Below are 7,307 nucleotides of genomic sequence, written 5' to 3' on the forward strand. Positions count from 1 at the left end.
GTAAAGTGTCTTGAGATAACTCTTGTTATGAATTGATACTATAAATAAAATTGAATTGAAATTGAATTGAATTGCTTTCAAGCAGTGGAGTTCATTGTCTTACTTATGGAGAGAGTTATATTTATAATTAATTATTATTGCCACTGAGAATGTCTCAGAAACACTTATTTTAAATAAAAACAGGAAACACTGATATATGATAATTTTAGTTATTAATCAACGTTGCTGGACGCCTGTCTGCAGTTAGTTCTGTTCCTCTTCCACTCCGGTATGACTCTTCTTATTTTTATTAAGAAGGCTTGGTGAAATGACGCATTACTACAACTAAATCACATGTAGTTAAAGATCAACGATGACATGTACTGTAGTGTAAGAGAAAAGGAGAGAAGCAGTACTCACATTTAACAGCCGTCTCTCGGTTCTTTAAGGTCTGTTGTGTTTCCCTCTGAGATCCAAATGGAGGTTTTATTCTCAGTTCCCTCTTTCCAATAACACATGATTAAAGCAGAAGGAGCCTCGGAGACGTCAGACCTCTGCCAAACCGGGATCTATTTCACAATATTAACCCACTGGAGGGGAAGTTCACATGACTTCCCCAGTGGGGGACTCTTTTATTATTCCCACACCACATGAATCAGCACCAATGCTCTTTATGCTCCCAATGTTATTGAAAGTAAAGAACTGCTCCCCGTTATTTGGGTCCTCTCCAACATGTAACACCTTTCAATCAAACACCTTTAAAGTGCTCATATTCTGCTCATGTTCAGGTTCATAATTGTATTTAGAGGTTATATCAGAAGAGGTTTACATGGTGTAAAGAACCGAGAGTAGCAGCGGACCTGCAGCTTTCTGGGAGTTTGTTCCAGATATGAGGAGCATAGAAACTGAAAGCTGCTTCACCCTGTTTAGTTCTGACTCTGGGGACAGAAAGTAGACCTGTCCCAGATGACCTGAGAGGTCTGGGTGGTTCATAGTGTAGTAGCAGATCAGAAATGTATTTTGGTCCTAAACCATTTAGTGATTTATAAACTAGCAAAAGTGCTTTGAAATCAATTCTTTGAGGCACAGGAAGCCAGTGTAAAGACTTCAGAACTGGAGTGATGTGATCCAGTCTCTTGGTCTTAGTGAGGACTCGAGCAGCAGCGTTCTGAATCAGCTGCAGCTGTCTGATTGATTTTTTAGGGAGACCAGTAAAGACCCCGTTACAGTAGTCAAGTCTACTGAACATCAAAGCATGGACCAGTTTTTCCAAATCCTGTTGACACATAAGTCCTTTAACCCTTGATATGTTCTTTAGGTGATAATAGGCTGACTTTGTAATTGTCTTAATGTGGCTGTTAAAATTTCTGGCTTGGACTGTTGTTTTTAACATTGTTGTTTAAAGCTGAGCGCAGACTTTTAATCGTTCCTATTTTGCTGGAAAAACAACCACCTCAGTTTTTCCTTCATTTAATTTCAGAAAGTTCTGGCACATCCAGCTATTGATTTGTTCAATGCACTTAGTCAGTTTTTGTATTGGACTATAGTCCCCTGGCGATAAGGTTTTGTAAATTTGTGTGTCATCCGCATAACTATGGTAATTTATTTTGTTGTTTTCCATAATCTGGGCCAGTGGAAGAATGTAGATGTTAAACAGAAGAGGCCCCAGAATAGAGCCTTGGGGGACTCCGCACGTCATATTTGTATGTTCAGATGTAGCATTACCTATTGACACTAAGTAATCCCTATTCTGTGAGTAGGATTCAAACCAGTTTAGTACTGAGCCAGAAAGTACTACCCAGTTTTCCAATCGGTCTAGTAATATGTCGTGGTCGACCGTGTCAAATGCAGCACTGAGATCAAGTAATACTAAGACTGAGATTTTGCCACTATCTGTGTTAAGATGGATGTCATTAAAGACTTTGACAAGAGCCGTCTCAGTGCTGTGGTTTGGTCGGAAACCCAACGGAAAGGTATCAAAACTGTTGTTTAGTGACAAGAAATGGGTTAGTTGTTGAAAAACCGCTTTTTCAATGATTTTACTTAAAAGAGAGACTAATTAGCATCAGCGTCCTCCAAAGGAACAGATATTCAGAGCTCCATTAATCTGTGACATTGCTCAGAATGTTGAACACACAGATGTCATGTTCTGCTTTAGCTCATCCAGTTTGGACACACACACACACACACACAAACACACACACACACACACACACACACACACCCTAAAAGCACATGATCTCTATCTCTATCAAAGATCACTTCTTGTATTAATATTAAATCAAAGCATGCGTCTCCTTCTACATCTGATTTGTCTTTTCTCTGTCTGTGAATGACAAAATAAAACCTTATCATCAACACATTAAACTAATTCCAGAGATTAAAAGTGAATGAATCCTCTGTGTGTGTGTGTGTGTGTGTGTGTGTGTGTGTGTGTGTGTGTGTGATTCCTAAAATTCATCTCTCTTCTCCCATTACGGTCCTGAATGATGCAAAATAAACACCAATGTGGCATGCGTAAACATTGTTGAACAAGAAGACTTATGACCAAGAAAGTCATAAGAAATCAAGTCCAAGCACTCAAGGTTGGTTACAAATAGTGATAAAACAGGACTTTATTAAATGATGTACATGATATGCTCAACCTGACCTCCAGGGGCATAACAACACAAACCCAATACACAACAGTAATTCATGAAGAGCACACAGTTTAACTGCAGTACTTCCCCAGATGTCGTCTTTATAATAATTGTTTTCCTTGTCAAAGAGGACACTATAGAGCCAGATCTAATGGATCCATACCCACATTGTTGTGTGACAGTATGAACAGTTTGACATCTGAGAGAATCTGTTGATTGCATTAAACAAAAGTCATGTTATTGGTTGACTTGTTTCTAATCGGCATCCAAAATCTGCAAAAACCTAAACAGTTATGGAAGAAAAAACAAGTGAAAGTTTTGGATTCAGTGTGAAAAGGAGTGTAGAGACAGATGCGCTTGAATGTTCAAATTGGCTTGCGATTTAAAGGCACAAATTTTTCATGTTTGGTCTGGAGTGTGTGTGATGGTTAACAGACTGAACTTTGATTTCAGCAGCTGATCTTCAGTCAGGATTTCTGTCCACAGGAGAGACTCTCAGTCCTGCAGAGGACACAGAGACACTGAGGAACCAGGTGACCAGAGCCTAAACCCAGGATAGAGAGGCTCACTGAATGTGGTGTTGAAGGTGTGGAGGTGGATCAGTGAGTCAGAGGAGACTGTGTAGAAGGACAGAGAGCCAGCAGGACAGTCCACATACACTGCTACTCTGTTAGAGACAGAGGAGGACATGAGGGCTGTTCTTATGTTATTGTGATAGACAGAGTAACCATCATCAGAGCAGCTCAGACTCCAGGACTGATCATTCCCTCCAAACACACAGTCTTTTCGGTTTCCTTTCCTGCTGATTCCTCTGTAACTCACTGATATGTGAACCTCTCCTCTCCTCTCGACCTCCCAGTAACAGCGACCAGTCAGACCATCTCTACACAGCAGCTGAGGACAGGAGTCAAACCTCTCTGGATGATCAGGATATGGCTGATACTCTCTCACACATGTCACCTTCCTGTTGTAGTCAGACAGTTTGAGGTTTCTGTTTACTGTGTTTGTGTCCAGTTCAAGTTGACAGACATCTGATGGAGAGAACAAGACACAATACAGCTGCAGGGTATCATCTGAGGATTTATCAACAACTTTACTGACAGTTATTTAAGCTTTCTTTTCAGACCCGGACTGAAACTCTGGAGAAATTCATCATTGTACTTCAGTCAAGAAATTTAAAAAATCTAGTGTAACATGCATGCAGAGTTCTCATGAAACAATGTTTAAACACACTCACACTTCCTCAGACCAGGTCTCAACCACTGCAGTCCACCACGGTCCGTCCTGCAGGAAGAAACAAATTCAGAATCTACTTCATACACCTTCAGTCAGATCCGCCATTAATCATGAACCAGAGCAATTGGTCGTTAGTTTGAGAGAGTGACTATCTTTATTCCTGTATACAGAAGGAACTTACAAGAAAAAATGTGCTCAGGAAGAATGCGGTTGTGTTTATCTGAAAGGTACTAGGAAGAATGCACTTATGGAAATCTGAAATATACAGTATATCAAGTCAGCTATTAAATGATAAAACACCTTGCCATAGTAAACACAACTCAGGATGAATACGTCATAAAGGGATGAGATGATGAATGCTATATGGAGTAACATTTGTGACAGATGCAGCCTTGTGTCCAAATACCTATCCCCTTAAATATGGGGTCAACCATTATTTCTGCATAGTTCATTCAACATAGCTGTAAATACTCTCGTGTTGAAGATGAGACTCAGGACTGTAAGCACTGTGATCATTGTTTGATTTCAATCCTAACTGTATACTTAAGTCTAGTGTATATGCTGTGAACCAAAACATTATAATGTTGACAAGCACTCTCAGACTAGAGGACTTCTAAACTTGATTTAGTTTTTTATCTTGTTTAGTCAGTCTACTAAATAATTAACATAGAAAGCAAATTACATCTCAGAATAACTGAACACTAACCTGAGAGTTTCCAGTCTGCAGTGAGGACTCTTCAGTCCAGCCGACAGCTTCTTCACTCCTGAATCCTGCAGGTTGTTGTTACTCAGGTCCAGCTCTCTCAGACTAGAGGACTGGGAGCTGAGAACTGAGGACAGAGCTTCACAGCTTCCCTCCGACAGGTTACAGCCACTCAGTCTGAAGAGGAATCAGCCATACAATTACAAACAACATTTCTTTTCTGAATGACTATAAACTCCTTTTAATCTCTATAGTTGGATAGATAGTGTGTATACATACAGAGCTTTGTTGAAGTCTTTGACCACTGGCAGCAGCCTCAGAAGAGCCTCCTCTGAAGCAGAGTATTTCTTCAGGTCAAACACCTGCAGGTTGTTGTTACTCAGGTCCAGCTCTCTCAGACTAGAGGACTGGGATATGAGGAGTGAGAACAGAGCTTCACAGCTTCTCTCTGACAGGTTACAGCAACTCAGTCTGAAGAGGAAATGGGAATACATGACACACTCAAATTGATTTTAAATTCAGAGCCAAAATTTAAAAAAATGTCATTGCCCAAATACATTTGAACCTAACTGCATATCCAACTTTATGTGCTGTGAACCAAGACATTACAAGGTTGACAAGCTCCCTGAGTCCGCTATCTCAGACTAGAGGACTTCTAAACCTCATTCACTCTTTATATCTTGTTTAGTCAGTCCACTAAATAATTAACATAGAAAGCAAATAACATCTCAGAATAACTGAACACTAACCTGAGAGTTTCCAGTCTGCAGTGAGGACTCTTCAGTCCAGACCACAGCTTCTTCACTCCTGAATCCTGCAGGTTGTTGTTACTCAGGTCCAGCTCTCTCAGACTAGAGGACTGGGAGCTGAGAACTGAGGACAGAGCTTCACAGCTTCTCTCTGACAGGTTACAGCCACTCAGTCTGAAGAGGAATCAGCAATACAATTACAATCAAAGTTATTTTTTCTGAACGAATATAAAACCCATTTAATCTGGTATAGTTGTGTGTGCACGTACAGAGCTTTGTTGAAGTCTTTGATCACTGGGAACAACCTCAGAAGAGCCTCCTCTGAAGCAGAGTATTTCTTCAGGTCAAACACCTGCAGGTTGTTGTTACTCAGGTCCAGCTCTCTCAGACTAGAGGACTGGGAGATGAGGAATGAGACCAGAGCTTCACAGCTTCTCTCTGACAGGTTACAAGCACTCAACCTAAAGAGGATATTCAGATAGTCCATTTAATAATTGACAAATTAAGGAAAAAGAGGTTAGGTAGTAGTTTTTAATTTTAATATAGGCAGAGTAACCTGAGAGTTTCCAGTTTGCAGTGTGGACTCTTCAGTTCAGCTGACACCAGCTCCACTCCTGAATCCTGCAGGTTGTTGTTACTCAGGTCCAGGTCTCTCAGACTAGAGGACTGGGAGCTGAGAACTGAGGACAGAACTTTGCAGCTTCTCTCTGACAGGTTACAGCCACTCAGCCTGAAGAGGAAAGGGGAATACATGACAAAATAATTGCAAACAGTGGTTGTTTTAAAAAGGGAGATATAGGATTTAAGGTGAGAGATGTAACCTCAGAGTAAAACATTGTTTGTGATTCTGTGAGAATGACTGATTGTAATTTTTCTCTGTTGAAGAACCTCGCCAGTCAGTGAAGTTGCACTTGTTTTTTGTTACAACGTTTACTTATGACTAATTGTCAGATTGGAAATGAGTCTCCTTTATGTGCCCCCAGCGCCACTAATTAAACAGAACCAGCCATATTTACAATTTAAGTGGTCATGTTGATGATGTTGTTCATCTTTTAAAAATGCAACACATTTATACATGTAGTACGCTAATATTGCCCTACATTTTAATTTGGATTTAACTACATTTTTGCAAATGTAGTTAAATCTGTAAAAACGTCTTCAAAGTAACAGTACTTTTACTTGATTACAATAATCTAGTACTCTTTCCAACTCTGCCTGACTCACACCTTATGACACAAAGAAACAGATGCAGCCTCTCATCGAAATATTTGTCCCCTTAACCCCTGTGTGATGTTCGGGTCTGTGGGACCTGTTTTCAATGTTTGCTAAAATGTTCTCATTATTTCTTCTAACTCACAGTCGTTGGCCTTGGCTCATTTTCTGTGAAGAATATAAAATATAACATATTTTCAATGACTTTAAACGGTACACCTTGATTTCTCACAACACACAACAAACAACAAAATTGATCATAAATGTGATCTTACAGGGGTAAATGGCAAATATGAACCAAAATAATGCATGTATAATTTGTAATTAGGCTAGAGTAATCATATATTAAGTATTTTTACATAAATCGGGAAGTCTGTATTGATTTAAAAGCCTGACAATGTGGCGGGTCCACCAGACCCGGGAACATTGACTGGGTAACAAAAATCTAAACACCACACAAGGTGTAAATATTATTCCTCAAAGTCCATTTAACATAGATGTGAATACTATTATGTTGGAGCTGCGAGTCTGCACTGTAAGCACGTTATCATTGTTTGAGTTCAACTCTCAAACAAAAACTTTCATTGTTATGCAGATGATACTCAATTATATCTTTCAATTAAGCCGGATGAACCTTCAGGATATTAAAACCTGGATGAGCTGTAATTTTCTAATGTTAAACTCAGATAAAACTGAAGTTATTGCTCTGGAACCCAAGCACCTCCGTGACGCATTATCCAAAGAGATAGTTACTCTGGATGGCACCACCCTGGCCTCCAGCACCACCCT

General features: G+C 39.8%; 1 protein-coding gene and 1 long non-coding RNA gene across 2 annotated transcripts in view; one reads left to right on the forward strand and one right to left on the reverse strand.

The window, feature by feature from the left end:
• Positions 1-3,151, forward strand: part of LOC117958304 — an 8,409-nt gene extending 5,258 nt beyond the window's left edge. Inside the window, exons 2-4 of the long non-coding RNA XR_004659677.1 lie at positions 798-802; positions 2,668-2,861; positions 3,007-3,151. This is a non-coding gene — a long non-coding RNA (uncharacterized LOC117958304). The remainder of the gene's footprint in view (positions 1-797; positions 803-2,667; positions 2,862-3,006) is intronic.
• Positions 1-7,307, reverse strand: part of LOC117958237 — an 859,617-nt gene that overhangs the window by 573,047 nt on the left and 279,263 nt on the right. The gene's annotated exons all lie outside the window — the stretch shown is intronic.

The sequence above is a fragment of the Etheostoma cragini genome, chromosome 15 (genome assembly GCF_013103735.1).
Source record: "Etheostoma cragini isolate CJK2018 chromosome 15, CSU_Ecrag_1.0, whole genome shotgun sequence".
NCBI classification, from domain to species: Eukaryota; Metazoa; Chordata; class Actinopteri; order Perciformes; family Percidae; genus Etheostoma; species Etheostoma cragini.